Raw genomic sequence first — 20,663 nt, forward strand, 5'->3', positions numbered from 1 at the left:
CTGGGTGTGGCCACACAGCCCTGCCATCGCTGCACTCGGAGGGAGGCTAAGGTATAAGGATCCTGAGTTCCAGGTCAGCCTGGGCTACATAGTGAGACTTGGTCTCTAAAAAGCAACAACAAAAGATTTTTTTTTTTTTTACTAGAAAGGCAATTCTGAGTAACTTTGACCAGTTTCAGGAAACTTCCTAGTGCAATTCCAACTTAGTAGCACATATAACCCGTTCATTATAGTGTGGATGTCTTCACGTATAGTAAGGAAACTGTAGTAGCAGACTTTTGTGATGGTGTCATGCTATTTGTGTACTTACATGTGAGCAAGATCTAGATGTGTTTGATGCCAGTCTAACAGTGTATTAGAGGGCATGAGGTAGGCAGGAAATTAAGCAACATGGCATTTACATAACAACCATTTATGACTTAGGGGAATATACAACAATAGAGAGAATTCTCAGCACAGGGCTGAGGTTTCCACTGCTAAGATTCCCAGGACCATTAATGAAAATCGTGTGGCCAAATCTTGTCACATCTGCTGAGAACTTAGCCTCAAGTGTCCTCATTATGCAAACTTAGGGAGAGCTCACAGATTCAGTTAGCATGCCTTTCTAAGTGCCAGTCCATGTGCATATTCCTTTAGTCCCCTCCACTGAAACATGATGCTTTCTTTCCTTTTCTTCATCTTGCTAAAGCTTATTTCTGGGCCCTAAGAGAGAGGACAGGACATAGAAAGGAAGTAGATGATGCCATTTCATTTTATTAGATCCATCACCAACCTTTGCATTGGGCTTGGCAGGATGTGGCACAATTATCATCATTCATTTTCAGTGTCTGGACTAGATTCATCTAAGTTCATGTTGAAACACTGAGGAGAGATCAAGAGTGTGACTCTGCAGGACCTGGGCCCTTCTGTCCACTGGGGACCCTTATTGCACAAGCAGGAGATGGAGCCCTGAGCTGCCCTGAGTGGGCCCAGAGGTGGTGTTTATTATATGGCTTATCTTGGCACCATGTGCTGTGAACACAAAGAGCACTGTTTCACTCTAGCTAGTCCCCTTGAAGCCTGTATCTTTCATCGTTTCCATGCCTCATGTTGCATTTCTCACGTGGGCACACCCAAGCCAGCACCAATAGGGAAGGCCTTCAATTCAGAGCACAGCAAGCTATGGAGAATTTAATCCTATCACTAATGCTGGGACCTGGCTCGCAAACAAGGAGAAAATTCCCTCTCAGGCTCTGAAATGCTTTTCTTTTCTCTAGTAACTTCACCTCAGCTTCAGAAGTTCTAGCCAAGGTTTTCTTTGGTTTAGTTTGGTTTTTTAGCATGCGTTAGGGCAACAATCAGACAAATCATTGTTCAAATGCAAAAATGCTCTGAGATGGACACCTTATTTATTTATTTTTGGGGTCATTGTTGTTGAAAAGGAAAACCCCTATCTAGATGTGATGCACAAAATTCCACTAAGAAACAAAAATGTCCAATTGCTACTTCCCTCTTTCCTTTAACACTTTCTTGAATTCAGGACCAAATAACAGATAAAAACAAACAGTAATAAAAAACAATAGAACAATTTCTAAAAAAAATGTGGTAGACCAAAACCTAAAAAGAAAACTTTTTTAAAATCACCCAAGGGACCCAATGACACCGAAGACCAGTGACTTGGGTCTCCAGAGAGAAGTGTCAGGTTGCTGGTCCATCTCCAACTTGCCAGGGAGGGAGGAAGGGAGGGCTCTCCATGGTAACAGGAAAGAAGCAGGCCTAGGGCCCTGGGCTTTATTCCCATCACTCAAATGAGCCAACATGTAGAAGAATAGAAGATACAACCCTCCTGATAAATAGCTCTACCAAAGGCTCATTAGAAAGAATCCTTATCTGTAGAAACCTACAGGGAAGTATTTTTAGATATACTTTTAAAAAGTTTATAAATACTTTTTTTTTGCCAAAACATATGTACTAAGCCATCTGAGCCTTCAGGAAGTCATCATTTATTTATTTGCTGGTGGAGAGTCTCTTTGAAGTTGATGGTTGTTGACTAATCAGGATGAGGCTGCTTGCTAAAGGTTGGGGTAGTTGTGGTGCTTTCTTATTAAAATTTTTATGGGGCTGGGGATTACTTTCAGTGGAAAACCATATGTATGGCAAGTTCTGAGTTCGGTCCTCAGCTCTGGAAAAATGAAATTTATTGGTATGTATTAGTAGCACAAAAGGAGGTTTTACTGTATATTCCGTATGTACACTTAATGAACCCTGATGAAACTCACCCCTCCATCTCTCATTCATGCCTTTCTCCCCATTTCTCAAAGCAATTTTAACCTGTTCTATTTTCTAAATATGCTTATAAATAATTTTAACCATATTCACCTCCACTCATCCTCTCCATTACCTGCTGGTACCTGTGCCAACATAGCTTTCCTGTCCTTCATTTCTTTTGGATCTATTAATTGTACACATTGGTGATTATGGTTTTGACAATAATATTTCACATATAGCAGGTTTTTAAAAATTTTAATTAAAGGATACTATTTAGATCCCATTCCAGTGGTGCTGTCTACTGTAAGAACAAATATGCACAGGGCTGGAATTCAGTGGGAACTGTATTCAATGGGAGGTTTCACTCAGACAACTGCCTCTTCTTCATTGGTCAGCTACCTGCTGCCTTCTCTCCTTACACTCTTCACACTGCTTCCCTATGTACCATAAAAATCCTGAGGGTGTGGCTTCTCTGAGTTCTTTGGCACCCTGACTCACCATCTCCTTCTTGGTGGAATTCCATTCCACAGGAAACTCATTTGAAAGAATGCTCACTCTGCCCTCTGTGAGCGCAATACCTATCAGTAGGAATAGCAAAGATCTTCACCATGTTTCTACTTCTATACCCATATTGTGTAAAACTCTTTTGAGTCAGACTTTTGACCAATTTTAACAATGTTTGAACACTAGCCATAGCTTTGCCCCCAAAGGCACTGGCCCTTTTCTGAATGGAAAGAAAGGGAAACAACTTCTATTTACCTGAGGTTCTTGTTGACTTCACATCTAGAAGCTTCTATAGTTTTGTTGTAGAATATACTTGGCGTACAAGTACATAAAGGAAGTGCTTTTCTCTGCTAGGTTCTGGAAACACAAAGAAGTGAGAATATGAACCACCTCAATCATGTAATACAAAGAATTCATTTGTTCTCACTGATAAGTTAATGGAGTTGCATTTTCATGCAGTAATAAAGCGTAGGGTTATAGATTTCAAGTAAGGTGATTTGTTTAAAGAATAGCTCTTTACTAGGTCTTAGCAGACAATCAGACTTCTTCCCCCCCTCCCCCCCACAACGCACACACAGAGCTGTACCAAACTGAGGGCCTTGCACTTGCCAGGCAAGGGCTCTTCCACTGAGCTTAATCCACAACCCCACAATCAGACTTCTAAGAGAAGAATGTGGTCAATATTGAACCCTACAGGAGGCCGGGGCTAAACAAGTAGCTGCCGTAGCTTGGTGTTTTCTGCAAGTCACAAGAACCACTATGGTTTTCTCTCTTTGTTTTCTCTTTAGCAAAATGATGAGGACAACTTGTAGCATATGGAAGCATTTCCACCCAGAGAGTTATTCTGGAGGGGGAGAGGGGATGTGATTTGCAAATTTTGTTAAACGAAACAGGCATTTCCAAATGCTACCACGATGTTCAAACACATCATGGTATGTCAGAAGTGTCCCGCAGATGTTACAAAAACAATCATCATCCCTCTCTAGGCCAAGGAGCCAGTCACTGCTCCAGACAGGCAGGAGGACCTTCCTCCAGGCCTGCGTCTGTGTCATCAGCCTCAACGCAAAGTCTTGCTCAAGGATCCTCGGCTGCCACATGTTGCGAGCAGCTGCCTAGCAGACAAAAAGACTGCCAAAGACACATTTGCAAACAAGATGATACCTGAAGATCAGGACAAAACAAACCACTGGGTTGGAGTGAGTGCATCTGCTTCTTTGGACTTGTCTTTGTCAGGACCAGCAAGGAACATCCCACACAGAGCTAAAGGAGCAGCGACCCCCACAGAGTTGGACATGAGTGGGTGTTGATGTGGGTAAAAGGGAAGAATGGGAGTGGTTGGAGAGAGAGAATGGGCAAGGGGTGACATGGATCAAGATGTATTGTACTCAGAAATTGGTGCGTTGAATTAAAATCCTTTTGTTTAACTACTTAAAGATAATACAATGTTGCTTTCTTCTAAGGGAAGAAAGGATGCAACAACACCATAATGCTGGATTTATGATAAAGCAGACAATTATGATAAAGCAGAGGAACAGAATTACACGCTTTTACAAGAATGGATTTTTAACTCCATTTCTATGAGAACAGCAGAATAAGGGAGGAAAGTTTATTACAGGGTAAGTCTATCGAGAAAAAAATGGACAGCAGAAAAACCTCTGTGTTTGGTCAGTACTAAAGTCTTTCCCAGCTGAGCCATGGCCAGGGAGATATACTGTACTGTCATTTAATGCAGTATTTTCCAGGATATTAAAAGGCATTGTGGGGGAGGGGGACTGGGAGGGAAAATCTGGTAGAATATGAAGGAGGGGGTGACACTGTTTAAAGTCAGCCTCTCAGTGCCATCTACATGCAAAATTCCCAGCAAGCTCCATCTTAGGGTTCCTTGTATTTCCACAACTTGGGGATCCTTCCATTTCTTATAATATTTAAAATAATTTGGGGTATGTCTGAAAATATTCATGTCACCTAAAAAAATAGGCTACCATATGAAAGAGAATTGCTATCTAAATAAAGTTTGACCCTTTTGAAGTTGACTACATTTTCACCAAGGAAGTTTCAGAACACATGGGAGTTGCTAATCATTTTGTTCAACAAATGAGACCAATAAACAAAGTTCTACCTGTCTAAACTTTTATCTAGGTTGAACTTCCTCTCTATCTCCCAGCTTTTCACTCATATCTAAAACTTTCTGTATCTCCTTCACACAGTGGAGAGCAAAAAAAACTAGGACACAGAAAAATGTTCCTCATGCTATTAATAATGTTGATGATGGCTTATTCTCTTTAATGTGGGTGTGTTTCCCATAATTCAACGTAAGAGAAATGACTTCAGCAGCAGGCATGTCCATTAATAACATTAAAGCAATTAATAACATGTAAAAACAAATTCAATGAGTACATTTTAAAATAATTTCTGAATAAAAAATTGCTTTCAGATTTTACATGCAAGAAATGGCCACATATGAACAAAGTCATGTCAAGTATTATTTACTAAAGTAAAGGATTATTTAAATGTATAATACTTGTAATACTCATTCAGAATCTTTAGTAGGTTTTCAATGTTAAGATTTCTAGGGAAAAAAAACCTGAAGGGGAGAATGGCTGAACTATGGGCCTTGAGTTTGATAGGCAGGCATTTTAAGACTTGATCCATCTCCTCAGCTCGTTTTTTCGTTAGTTATTTTTAAAACCTGGTACCACATTTATACTCATGCCAACTTGGACCATAATTCTTTTATTTATGTTTCTAATGTAAAGAAATTGAACAAACAAGTGAATGAACCCCTGGTTCCCAGCTTCAGTTCAAGTATTTCTCCTTAATTAATGGTATGTGAGTTGTGTACTTACTTATGCAGCTATGTACTTACATAATTCAGGAGTTTATCAAGTTAAACTGAGCATCCTGGAGTATTCCTATAATTCCAGTGGGTGGTAGAAGTAGTAAATGACTGAGAGTTTGAGGCCACTCTGGGCCTGTAAGGTGTGTAGACCCTATCTCAAAAATCTAGTAGACATCAGGCTCTGGTGGCTCACATCTGTTTTCCTAAATACTCAGGAGGCTGAGATCTGAGGATTATAGTTTGAAGCCAGCCAAGGCAGGAAAGTCTGTGAGCTTCTTATCACCAATAAACTACTCAGAAACAGCCAAAAGTAGAGCTGTGGCCCTGGCTCAAGTGGTAGAGTACTAGTTAAGCACAAAGAGACTCAGGGACAGTGCCTAGACCTTGAGTTCAAGCCCCTGGACTGGCAAAATTAAAATAAAAAAATAAACCCTAGGGGGACATATTAAGTACATAAAGATATTTTTAGACTCCTATGCATTGAGAATGTGATATCAACTAATTATTCTACTTCACTCTTATTTCCACATTAAAATGTCAATGAAGCCTATGAGGAGGTAGAAAGTTGTCATACCAAAGACCCAAAGCGGTCATCTTACATGAACAGAAGAGCTTCCTGAGCAGTGGAAAGATTGGGAAACTTCTTGAAGCTTCTGCATGCCCCCTTTGATATAAAGACCACAGTAGAACACTGATACCCTTGCCTCATTTCACAGACATGTGACATTTCGCAGGCCACACACACTGGAACATTGGTCCCCAGAGTCCCACAGTCCCAATTCATGAGACAATTACTTTCTGAAGCAGCCAGTGAGAACTCCCTGTCCTTAGCAGTCACATTTCTTCCATTATCTATTTGGATACTACAGCAGACACAAATGCAAGATGGCAGATTGACGGGAAGGGTATAGACAATGGCACATTGACCATCAAGTTGCTGGTCAAAACAGGAAGAATGAGACAGAAAGACACTATGGGAGCCAGATGAACCCAAGTTTTTAATGTAGCAGATCCACAAGGATCATGAATGGTTTTACCTTTTAGGCTGGAATAGGGCTAGGGGTAAAACAGGACATTTCATAAGGAACAAATATTAGGTTTGTCTTGACTTGTTCACAGAGTTGAATCTTAGGAGGTCTGGGGCAGAGGCCTACAGAATTTAAAAGGGAGATATGGGTGCAAATGTATTTATTTTAAATTAAAATAGCATAAAATGTTAAGGAAATTAATAGCATATTAAACTACTCAGGTAGAATTGTGTACTATGTAGTCAACAGTGAACACAAAAATGAAAATATGGCTCATAGATCACCTGGGGACTCCTGTTTTCCAGCCCAGGCAAAAAGAAGTTGAAGGAATTTGTTGCCAGGAAACTTTCCTTGTAAGATATGTTGAAATTACTTCTTTAGAAAGAAGGAAAACTTTTTAAATTTGAATATAAACTCTGCATAAAGAAAGGAAGAATATTGGAGATGGAAACAGGGAAGGAAAATTAGCGTTCATTTTTCTTATTTTTAATTTTAAGTTGGAGCCTTCACAATCCCTCTACCTAGAAAAAGACAATCTAGCAGGCAGAAGATCAGTCAATACACACCATCTATTCGCAACTGACATTTACACAAAGACTACTTCATCCAGTAAGAGCTGCTCACACATTTTTCTCAAGATCACATGAACATTCACTGAGCTATCACACATTCTGGGCCATAAAACACACCTTCAAAATTCACAAAAGAATAAAAATTATACACTGCATGCTCTCAGACTGAAATGGAATCAACCTCAAAAAGATAGCTGGGAAATCCCAGAATACTCAGAATGAAAAAAACAAACAAACTTGTAAACAACACATGGCTCAAAGCAAACACTCAAGGGAAAATTGAAAACATTTCTTAGTAGATAAAAGTAGAAATAGAACCTCAAAACTGGTAGGATGCAGCAAAAATGGGGCTTATATGGAGATGCATAATGTTGAATGCATGTATTAAAAAGAACAAAGACCTAAAACTCAAACATCTAGGGTCTCCTTAGGAAAAGCAGTGAATTAAGTGAGAAGGAAGCAGAAGAACAGAAATAAGAGAAAATAGAGCTGAAATCAAGGAAATAAGCAATAGAAAATCAATAAAGGTAAAAGCTGGTTCTTTGAAAGGTTAATAAAACCAATAAGCCTTTAACCAATTAAGACAAAAGGATGATGCAAATTACCAATGTCAGAAATGGCTACCCTGCCACAGGTGCGCTCACTAGGTGTCCCTGGCCACACAGAGATTCAGGGTCACAGGACACACCATACCTCAAGAGACCCGCGCCACACGACTTTAAGCGGATAAAAATTCAGCTGATAACAGAAAAACTTACCAAAAAGAAAAGAAAAGGCAGAAAACAACAAAGCAACGAGCAGATGGCTGCGGCAACAGGATTACTGAAAACCAAAGAAAACCGCAGTACCAGACCGGCGGAAACCAAGGAGAGAAAGGGGAGAAATTCCCAGAGCCCGCTAGCGGGGCCTCAGGCTGAGTCCGCCTGCCCGGCTGCTGCCAGGCACCTACGGAAGAGCCCGTGCTGCCCAAGCCGTGCGCAAGGACCAAGGCCAGGCTCCACTCCACAGAGCAAACCGCAGGGTCCTCTGTGCCCGCCACCGCTCACACTGCTGCCTGCACGACCATCACCACCACCTTCGCCACTGCCAGGGCTGCTCCTGGCACCAAAGTCAATATCTCGCCACATCAACCCCGCCGCTTCTCCCGCCACAGCGAGCCACCGGAAAGGGCGCAGGGCGATTTGCACTACTGAGCCTGTCCCCTGGAGCCACCATGCCTGCAATCCCTCACTGTAGCCTGCGTGACTGGCCCTCACCATTGCCGCCATGGCTACTGGCATAGAGGTAAGAGCTTGTCCCAAGGACGTTGAGGCCCAGTGCCAGAACCTCTTCGCCTGGAAGCTGCAGCTTCTGCTGCTGATCATCCTGATCCCCGCGGAGGCCCAGGGGGGCCACCTTGGGGCGCCCAGCCCGCTGTGCCAGCTACAAACCTTGCTTCCCAGAGTGGCCGCCAGGGCCGACGCCTACTCCATTACAGCTACTGGGGCCAAGGCAATTGGTGCAGGAGTGGGGGACAAGCGGGGCCACTGTGCCCGCCGGCACCCGCTCTCCCCAGCGCAGACACCCACAGAGGCTGCTGACGCAGCGGACTTCAGCACCTGAGGCAAGACGCACCCCAACATCCATGGGCGCTAGGGCCGCTTGTCCCACCAGCATACCTGCCCCTGGGGTCACACACCACTGCAATGGTCACAGAGGGGCATCCTCACCACAGGGGATCCACTGGGCAACAGACACTGAGGCCAATCCTGGGGCTGTGAGCTGTGGCCCTCTGCACCCACCGTGGCGGCTCCAGTGATACACCCAAGACCTCCTGAGGCCTCATGCAAGGGTCACCTCTCCTACCACCATCCCCACTACTGCGCACCCCACTGACTCAGTGACATTCAAGAACTCTTTTTTCCCCATTTTATTTTTTTAACCCTTTTTCCACTATTTTAAAATTTTTCGGCCTTGTCCCCTCCCCCCATTCTTATTGTTGTTGTTGGAGTTTTGCTTTGTGTGAGTCTGTTTCTGTGTTTCTTTTTCTTTATGTTTTCTTCCTTTTCAACCTCATCCATAGATACATAAACAACAATCTTTAATAGGCCTCCTCCTTCATTGTGCACGCCAGATTCTAATGACTAAAATCGCTATCTCTCAAGCTCAGTACCCTCGAATTTGTTAACATTCCTTCTTTTCTTTTGCCAGTCCTGGGGCTTGAACTCAGGGCCTGAGCACTGTCTCTGGCTCCTTTTGGCTCAAGGCTAGCACTCTACCCTTTGAGCCACAGCACCATTTCTGGCTTTTTCTGTCATACTTAGGAATCAAACCTAGGGCTTCATGCATTCTCGGCAAGCACTCGACCACTAAGCCACATTCCCAGCCCCTCCTTTTAAAACTTTTTTCCTTCTTTCTAATTTTTCTTCTTAAAGTTTTATATTTCTTTTACCATTTCCCATTATTTTTATTTTTATCTTTTCTCCTGTTTCCTTTCTTTGAACTTAGATCTCAATTACCATCCTTCTGTTCCTTTCATTCCCTTCATTTCAGTACTCTTACTCTCTCCTCCTACTTTTCCTTATATCTCTTAATTCTGGTACTTCACTCTGTCTTGGATCTTCACAGTCCAGATCAATTTAATTGAAAGAACAGAGTTGTTCATGGGTTGCAACTATGTATAATCCATTTCCTGAATCACAATACCCCTTCCCCAACATAAAAAACAGAGATAGAAAGGGTACTAATTACTTCACATTTTGAATCCTAATATCTGTGCATTACAAGGTCTGTGGTTGGTTTTTGCCTTAAAAATGTGATCTGTAGTGGCATTTTATCTGTTTTTAGATCCAAAAAAGGAGAGTGTGAAATTACCTATCTATGATTGTGAAGCTCTAAGGTCTGTGCAACCTCAGGGTCTTGGGCAGGTTTGGTTTAAGTCTTAAACTTGTGTTCTGCTTTGCTATTGTATTTTCTTTCCTGTCCAAATGGGTAGAAAAAACACAAGAAAAATGGCAAGTCAAGGAATCACAACTCCCACTCAAAATAAACAGGAAACAGAGCACTAAATCAAAGACCTAGAGGATAGTCCTCAAAATGCTCTACAAACTTTGCTGGTAAAAATGATGAGTGAAAAGTTTGAAACTCTCAGACAGCTATTCTTGAGGATGAGGAACATAACCAAAGATTAATATATTAACACAATGAAACTAATAGAGGATTAATAGAGAAATTCATGGCTTCCACAAAAAGAAAGCTAAATGAACTCCAACAGAAGGAAAAAGAGTCCAATGAAAGGATAGCTACTCAGCTAAATCATTTGAGAGAGAGATCTCAGAACCAAATTAATGAAGTAAAGAAGTCCATAATGACCTAAAACAAAACTATAGCAGAGAAATGGAAGCCATCAAGAATGACCAATCAGAAGGAAGGGAGACAAAGAACAAAGTAGACAATCTAGATAGCAGATTAGATGAGTCAGAGGATTGAATCTCTGGAATTGAAGAAAGTCTAGACTTTATGTAGAAAGAACAAAACATAAATTCAAAAAAGCAATCAAAAAAGCAAGACAGATCACTTCAGAAGCTCTAAGATAAAATCATGAAGCCCAATTTAAGGCCAATAAGTATTGAGGAGAACCTGAAGAAGGAAGTTAATGAAATAGGCAATTTGTTTAACAGAATACTAGTAGAGAAGTTCCCAAATACCCAGAAGGTTAGGCCCACCCAGATACAAGAAGCTTTTAGAACCCCCAAACAGTCCAGACGAGAATAGGACATTACACTGACATATGGAAATCTGTACAGGATCAACAGAGGCCAAGGAAAAAATCCTTAAAGCTGCCAGGGAGAAGAGAACAATCACATAGAAAGGAAAACCAGTCAGAATTACTCCAGATTTTTCAGCAGAGTCCATGGAAGCAAGGAGAGCCTGCAACAGGGCATGCCAGACTCTAAAGAAAAATAGTAACCAATCAAGAATACTGAATCCAGCCAAGCTCTCAGTCATAGCCAAGGGTCAAATAAAAACCTTCAACAGCAAATAAAAACTGAAATAATATATCTCCACCAAACCTGTGTTATAGAAAATTCTCAAAGATGTCTTACACATTGAAAATCAACAAGAACACGATCCTGGCAGAGAAATAGACCCTAAATAGAAAACCAAATTATTTGAGCAAGAATTGAGAAGGCACAGCCCTTAAAAAGATAGATATAATGACAGGAACTAACAATCACCTCTCAATACTAACTCTCAATATTAATGGACTTAACTCTATAATTAAATGACATAGACTGAACAAAAAAGGAAGATCCATCTTTCTCTATCTTCAAGAGATACATCTTGACTACAAAAGCAAACATATTCTGAAAGTCAAAGGCTGGAATAAAATCAATCAAGCAAATGGCCCCCATAAGCAGGCCAGAGTTACAATATTAGTATCAGATAAAATTGACTTCAATTAAAAGCAGTAAGAAGAGACAAAGGTTATTACATGCTAATAAAGGGATCTCTCCTACAGGAGGTTATAACCATCCCAAATATCTATACATGAAATGCTAGAGCACCCAACTTTGTCAAATGAACACCACTGACTCCAAAAACATACATAGGTCAAAACACATTGATTGTTGGAGTCTTTAACAACCCGTTGCCACCTCTGCATACATCAACACATCAAAACTGGAACAAAGAAACATCAGAACTAAACAATTGCATAGAATAACTAGACTTAACTGATATCTACAGAATATTCCACCCAGAAACACCAGAATATATGTTTTTCATGGCAGCACAAGGAACGTTCTCCAAAATGGATCACATTTTAGGGCACAAAGCAAATCTGTACAAATTCAGAAATATTGAAATCATTCTCTGCATTCTCTCAGACCACAATGGAATAAAATTTCAGCGCAACACTAAAAGTCACCATAAAAACTTTGCAACTCATGGGGCTTGAACAACACGTCGTTGAACCTCCAGTGGGTCATTGAAGAAATCAGAAAATAAATTCAAATGTTTATGGTATTTAACCTAAACAAGTGCACAAAATACCACCATCTCCTTGGGGACACAGCAACAGCAGTACTCAAAGGAAAATTTATAGCTCTGAGTTCCTACATCAACAAATTGGAAAAATCTCAATTTAAAAAAATTAATGGGGCTGGGGATATAGCCTAGTGGCAAGAGAGCTTGCCTCGTATACATGAGGCCCTGGGTTCGATTCCCCAGCACCACATATACAGAAAACAGCCAGAAGTGGCGCTGTGGCTCAAGTGGCAGAGTGCTAGCCTTGAGCAAAAGGAAGCCAGGGACAGTGCTCAGGCCCTGAGTCCAAGGCCCAGGACTGGCCAAGAAAAAAAAAAAATTAATGATGCACCTGAAGCTCCTCGAAACAGAGCAACAAGCCAAACCCCAAGCCAATAGATGGAAGCAAATTATTAAAATTACATCAGAATTAAATGAATTAGAGTCCAAAAAACAAAAACAAAAAACAAAAAACAACCCATAGAATCAACAAAATGGAGAGTTGGTTCTTAGGAAAAATCAACAAAATTGACAGACCCTTAGCAAGTCTTTCCAAGAAACAAAGAAAGAACATCCAAATAAACAAAATCAGAGACGAGACTGGAAACATCACAACAGAAACAACCAAGATTCAGAATATTATAAAGGAATATTGCACAAACCTGTATGCTAAAGATTTGAGAATCTGGAATAAATGAATAAATTCTTAGCAAATATTGCTATGCCCAAATTTAACCAAGAAGATTTTAACCTGCTAAATAGACCGATATCAAGTAATGAGATAGAAATATCAGTAAGAGATCTCCCTTCCAAGAAAAGCCCAGGTCCAGATGGATTTACAGCGGAATTCTATAAGGCTTTCAAAAAAGAACTCACACCAATATTCCTCAAACTCTTCAGTGTAATTGAAATCAAAAGTTTGCTACCAAACACATTCTATGTAGCCAGTATAACCCGTAGCCCCAAACCCAACAGGGTTTCATCAAAGAAAGAGAACTATACACCCATTTCTTTGATGAACATCAATGCAAAACTTTTCAATATAATTCTGGCCAATCAACTTCAACAAGCCATCAAAAAAATTATACACTATGAGCAAACTGGATTCATTCCAGGGATGCAAAGTTGGTTCAATATACACAAGTCAATTAATGTGATTCACCACATCAATAGGAGCGAGGACAAGATTCATAGGATCATTTTCATAGATGCAGAAAAAGCACTTAACAAAATCCAATACCCATTTATGATGAAAGCTCTGGAGAAACTAGGAATCCATGGGACATTCCTGAATACAATAAAGGCTGTGTATGACAAACCTACAGCTAACATTATACTTAATGGCGAAAAGTTAAAGCCATTTCCTTTAAAATCAGGAACAAGACAAGGATGGCCACTCTCTCCACTCCTCTTCAACATAGTACTAGAATTCCTAGCCAGAACAATGAGGCAAGAGACAAATATAAAGGGGATCCAAATAGGGAAAGATGAAGTAAAACTCTCTTTACAGGTGACATGATCCTGTATTTAAAGAATCCCATGGGCTCTACTCCTAAGTTATTGAGCTGATCCAAAACTTTGGCAAGGTAGCAGGATATAAAATATGTCCTCAAAAATACATGGTTTTTCTGTATGCAAACAATCTGAATAAAGAGACTGAAATCAGTGAAGCAATTCCTCTTGCAATAGCCTCAAAAAAAAAAAAAAACCAAAAAAACCAAAACACTTAGGAATAACCATAACCGAAGAAGTGAAAGACCTCTATGATGAGAACTTTAAAAGCCTGAAAAAAGGAAATTAAAGCAGAGCTATGGAAATAAAAAAAATCCTCCCATGCTCCTGGCTTGGGAGGATTAACATCATGCAAATGGAAATCTTGCCAAAGGCTATCTACAAATTCAATGCCATACCCATCAATATTCCAATACCATTCTTTAATGAAGTAGAGGAAGCAATCCAAAAATTCATATGGAACAATAAAAGACCCTTAATAGCAAAAATAATCCTAAGCAGAAAGAACAGTGTTGGAGGAATATCAATACCAAACTTGAAACTCTTACAAAGCTATAGTAATAAAAACAGCTTGGTACTGGCACAAGAACAGGCCTGAGGACCAATGGAATAAAACTGAAGACCTAGAAATGAACCCACAGACCTACAGCCACTTAATCTTTGATAAAGGAACTAAAAAAAATATAGGATGGAAGAAAGACAGCCTCTTCAAGAAATGGTGCTGGCAAAATTGGTTAAACACCTGTAACAAATGAAAACTAGATCCTTATATATCACTCTGCATCAAAATCAATTCCAAATGGATCAAAGACCTTGAGGTAAAATAAGATACCCTGAAAACATTGCAGGAAAGAATAGGAGAAACACTAGGACTAAAGACTTAAAGAGAGACTTCTCTGAAGTGGAAATGAGAATGGCCAAGAGACATATGAAGAAGTGTTCAACATCACCGGCTATAGAAGAAATGCAAATCAAAACAACAATGAGATTCCACCTCACCCCAGTAAGAAAGTCCTTTATAAATAACAGATGCTGGAGAGGATGTGGCCAAAAGGGAACCCTGCTACATTATTGTCGAGATTGTAAACTTGTTCAACCACTCTGGAAAACAGTGTGCAGGCTCCCCTATAACCCAGCAACCCTCCTTGAGGGCATTTACTCAAAGGATTACAAGCAAGACCACACTAAAGCTACCAGCACCACAACTATGTTCATTGCAGCACAATTTACCATCACTAAAATATGAACCTGACCTCAGTAGATGAATGAATCAAGAAAATACGATACATATACACGATGGAATTCTATGCTTCCATCAGAAAGAATGGCATTGTCCCATTTGTAAGGAAATGGAAAGACTTGGAAAAAAATCATATTAAGTCAAGTGACCCAGACTCAAAGAAACATGGACTCTATGATTTCCCTTATTGGGAATAATTAGTATATGTCTAAGATAGTCCTAGCAGAAGATCACAATAGCTCAGTAGGTAGTACATATGAACACATAAGATGTTGCTAAGCAAAATGAACTCCAAGTTATGGAAATAAGTGGTTTATCATTGTTCTTTTATTTTCAATGTACCGTGTAAAATTCTGCCTTTTCCTTTTGTCTTCATTCCCCATGGTTTTACCCCTGTTGTCACTGTATTTGATTTTGGGACCCTGGGAATTGTATATATGTTTATCAGAACTAGTGAAGGGAAAGGGAACATCAAAATGGAGAGACAGAGGGTGAAAGGTGAACCAATGCAACAGCAATACTTACAAGACAATATGCTGTAAACCAACTGCACAACCCAGGGGTGAGGAGAGGAAATTGGGAAGGAGAGAGAGGGGAGAAAAATGAGAGAGGAGGTAACAAGTTTGATAAGAAAATGTACTCACTGCCCTAAGTATGAAACTGTAACCCCTCTGTACATCACTTTGAAAATAAAGTTTTAAAAATTGAAAAAAAAAGCTTATTATTACAGCTCAACACACATTGAAAAGATAATCATAGAATATCATGCTAAATTCCAGAGCCAAGCACAATAGTAAGTCTGTAATTCTAAGTATTTATATGGCAGAGATCAGGACATCATGGCTTGGACAACCTGAGCATTACAATTCATGAGACTCTATTTCAATCAATAGCTCATAGATGTGAATGGAAGTGTACAATTAACAAATTGTTATAAACAACATGGGAGACAACTTGCAACGTCTTAGGTATGGCAATGTCTTTTCTTATGTAACACCAGAGACAAAAATCCAACAAAAGATAATTGATGCATTGGAATTCATCAACATTAATAATTTCTGCTCAAAAATTAAAATATGTCCTACATTCTATGCAACTAGGAAATTGTAACTTAAAAGAACTATGAGATATTATTCTCTATTTATACATTTACTGACATACCAAGAGTCGACTACAACATAGGTTTTGGGTGATAATAATGTGTCATACAAAACTATCAATTATACTAACAGTACTACATGTACAGTGATAGCTATGGGAAGTTGTGTGCTCTATATCAAAACTATGTACTCTCTGTTGCATTTTGTTATTTATCTAAAAATCTGAGAAAAATGTTCTCACGAAAGAGACAAAGAGAATGGGCCAAATGTCTTTTCAGAGGCAAATTAATGCCCTTAGTAGTATCAATAATATAAATAAATGAATAAAATAAATGAACTGATATTTTAAGTGAAAATTAACTTTAAACATTAAAATGAATTTTAAACATTTCAAAACATACAATAACCTAAAGAATATCAGATGTAGAAATGAATCAAAACAGAATTCTCTGACACAGTTAACAGATAACAATGATGACAGATTGAGGGACAAGATCTTCAAAAATATTGGCCATGTATTTGTTAAGTTTAGTCAAGGAGACTAAAATTAAAAAGAAAATAATATACATATAACAATCAATAAAAAATGAGTATATAATCAAATCACTAATTTAAAAATTGCAATGTGAGGTTTATTTTAGTGCAATTTAAAAAGTTTGTTGGGAGGATAGTTTTCTAGTTAAAAAATACAAATTTCCAAACAAGACCATGGAAAACAGAAAAAGTAAAGACTGTTAAGGCATTATTCCCAATCATATCTCCAGATCCAGACCATTCAGAACAAGCAGAGTCTGTCTGATTCTCAAGAAAGAGATGATCACACACTTTAAAGAAGTCTAATGGGGGCCTGGGGATATGGCCTAGTGGCAAGAGCGCTTGCCCTGTATACTTGAAGCCCTGGGTTCGATTCCCCAGCACCACATATACAGAAAATGGCCAGAAGTGGTGCTGTGACTGAAGTGGCAGAGTGCTAGCCTTGAGCAAAAAGAAGCCAGGGACAGTGCTCAGGCCCTGAGTCCAAGGCCCAGGAAGTCCCATGGGAAGAGTGTGGGAAAGTTTTCAGTTCCTGGGTATCAGAGTTCATGCTGGAAACTCAAAGAACACACTTAACTGAACTAACAGAATGACAGGAAAATGTGCAGAGTACAATTCTAGTTGCAAAAGTGACCAGAAGTCAAATTGAATAATGAGGTAATAGAATAGCTATCTATAATCAAGAACATAACTATCTATAAACAAGAACACTGTGAGCATTACCCAGTCAGTAGATCAAAGGAGAAAAAGCTGATGATCATGCAGTTTTCTTAAAAGGAAATCAACCATACATCCAAGAGAGATTCAGTGTCATGTTAATAGAAACTGAAACGTGGCAGTGCATTGATCCTATTTTGAATTTATTAGGGAAATAGATTTGATTTACATCTACTGATAATTGAACTAGTTACTTCTTCAAAATTATTGCAAATAAGTGCGTGACGGTTATATTTGTCACCAACAAAGTGGAGGGTTGTACATTTTTACAGAGGACATGTATGCTCAGACTGCACAACCCATTCCCACCCCACCTTCTGAGCTACCTGACCTTGCAACACAGTCAAGAGGAAGGGTGTTGCCTCTGCCTCTGGGGAGACAGGTGCCTCTGTCTCCAGGGAGAGGAAGTGACCCACAGGCCTCCAGAGAGGGAGTACAATGGTTCTTTGGGGAGCGGGCCTTATGCATTAGCACTCCAGATTTCCTTCCTCTCTTTATGGTGGTTACCTTTTAAAAACTTTTACTTTGACTTTAAATTTTTACTTCTTATATTTTTAGTTTTTTTATAATTTCTTTTTGAAACATTTCTCCTTATTTATAGATTTATGTAGTAGCATAAATTTTTGCAGAGTTTTATGATGCTGTTACATCCAAGTATATAACATACTTTGATCAATTTACTTTTTCCTAATCCCCTTCCTTGTATGTCAGCCCTTTTTAAACATCTTTGCATGGACTTTGTTATGCTTTCTAACACTCACATTTATATGTATTTACATACATGTGTGTATATACATGTATGTATATACTATGTATGTGTGGTATACTATATATTTATGTGCAGTACTATACACACATACATGCACACACACAGCACCTTTACCTTCAACTACCTTCACCTCCATCACCTTCTTTTTCCTCTATTCTTGGCATAATGGCAAAATTGTAAAAATTACAATTTTGTGTGTATAACTTTAAAAGTTGACAATTTTGCTTTGTAAAAAGAATTGTCATTACCATTTCTTAATTTTGAGTGGAATAATTTGCATACTCAGGTATTTCTGGAAGGTATTTACAGCTCTGTCTCACTTTTGTAAAATAGTGTAACTGAAAAACAAGAGTAAAAGTTACAAAACTTCATGTTGTAATAATAGTTGTGTAGCTGCGTAAATGTATTTAAACTTAGCTAGCTGTGGATCTCAAATGCACATACCTTACGGTGTGGCATTTAGACCTCACTTAGACTATGAATATAGTTGGTTCTCCTGAACATATATAGGTCATGTGTTAATGATATTAAGAGGGTGGAAACTTAATGTGACTATGGCATTTAGAGGCAAGGCCTCTGGAAGTGATGTGAAATCAGATTAGATTAGATTAGATTAGATTAGATCATTTGGGTAGAGTCTTCATAATTCAACTTTGCTGGCTTTACTAGAGGAAGAGAAGCCACACAGTAATACACATTACTTCCTTCATGATAGAATACAGCTTAAGGAGGCTCTTGCTGGCTTGTACCAAGTGTCATATATTTGTACTCTAAACCGCAACAGCAAACTAACAAAATTTCCTTTACAAATCTTGCATACTTGGCCAAGACCTTACAAAAGGAACATGGAATCTGGAAGTTGGAAGTCACAATTGAGATCTCATATCCAGGTCTCCCAAGAGGCCCCTGCAAATTGGATTTTCCCAGTTTCTCTAAGGGAATAATATTGGTTTCAAGAAGATCTCAGTCCTTCTTAGTGACTCCATGGACCTGCCTTGGTAAAGATCAAGAATGCAAGAAAACCAAAGGGAAATAAAATATTGGTGTCTCACTATTGTAAGAAAGAACTGGTTCTCCTACTTGCCAAATACTGCATTTTCAAAGTAGAAGCTGAGAATTTAAAAGCTCCAAGAAATTTGGTAGTCAGCAAAGCAGCAAGTGGTAAAATGTTATGTGGAGAGAAAAAAAATCCTGCTTTCCTGAAAACTCAAGACCGTCTATTTCTGTACTTTCAAATAATAATTTTCTGAAGTTTAGTATATAGCTGAACTAAAGGATAAGAAATGACTTTCTCATTCCATTCTGTTATTCTCCCTTGCTGCCCAGTTTCAAATCCTTATGATAGAGCTTCTCTTTTGATACTCTAACTATAAAGAGATAGTTATGAAGTAATATGAAGAAAACATAGAAGAGACAATGGTTGAACTGGGCTCCAGTGGCTCACTTCTATAATCCTAGCTACTCACAAGACTGAGTTCTGATCATGATTTGAAACCAGCCCAGACAGGAAAGTCTGTAAGACTACCTCCAATTAACCAATAAATAAACAAATAAACAAACAAACAAATAAAAGCACAAAGTGGAGCTGTAGCTCAAGTGGTAGAGTGCCAGCCTAGAACAGGAAAAGAAAAGTGAAAGGACAACACCTAGGCTCTGAGTTCAAGCTCTAGTACCAGCACCAAAAAAAATAAATAAATAAAAAAGAGGGAAAGAAAGCAAGAAATGGAGAGAGAATGGAAGGAAGGAAGGAAAAAATGAAGGAAGGAAGGAAGGAAGGAAAGAAGGAAGACTTTAGTAGAAGCTCATTAAATTCCATTTTATCCTGGATCTTGACATGCTTATGTGGATGGAATTGCCAGGTTTGTTTCCCCATCTGCAGTGTGAGAGTAGCAGTGAAACCTGGGGCAGTGTGATGAGGATCACAATGGTCTATAAAGGAAATTTCTCACTGTGTTCCCTTCCAAGCAGCCAAGCCATTCTTATCCTTTAATTAATCTATATCTTAAACTTTAGAAAACTAGCTTTTGAAGGTACAGACATGGATGGTCTTAAGCGCCATTCCTGCGTGCATCCATCTCTTTGGCTTACTTTTAGGAAGTAGTTTCCTTGTTTCCACAGCATTCTGTCATTCAGAAAGCCATGGATCCTTTGCCTACACAAAGTGATCTTCCCTGTGGTTCCCCATCAGCACAGACTCCTTGCCAAAAGAGTCCTCCTGCTTTCTGCTCATGTGTTGTATAGTAGAACACAAAGCACAGCCCTCAGGTCCTCCCTCCTAAGATCATTGCTTTTGTGTGGGTGTGATGTCCTGGGGCTTGAACTCAGTGCCTGGGCATTGTCCTTGAGTTCTTTTGCTTAAGGTTAGCTCTCTATCACTTAACTACAGCTCTACTTCTGGTTTTCTGGTGGTTAATTGGAGATATGACTCTCACAAACTTTCCTGCCTGGGCTAGCTTCAAACTGTGATCTTCAGATCTCAGCCTCCTGCGTAGATAGGATTACAAGCATGAGCCACTGGTGCCTGGCAGCATTGCAATTTTAATGTTGACTTTAAAGAGGGGTTGCTGAAGGTCTTCTTCTCAGAGGTTTCCTCT

The sequence above is a fragment of the Perognathus longimembris genome, chromosome 2, assembly GCF_023159225.1.
Source record: "Perognathus longimembris pacificus isolate PPM17 chromosome 2, ASM2315922v1, whole genome shotgun sequence".
Lineage (NCBI taxonomy): Eukaryota > Metazoa > Chordata > Mammalia > Rodentia > Heteromyidae > Perognathus > Perognathus longimembris.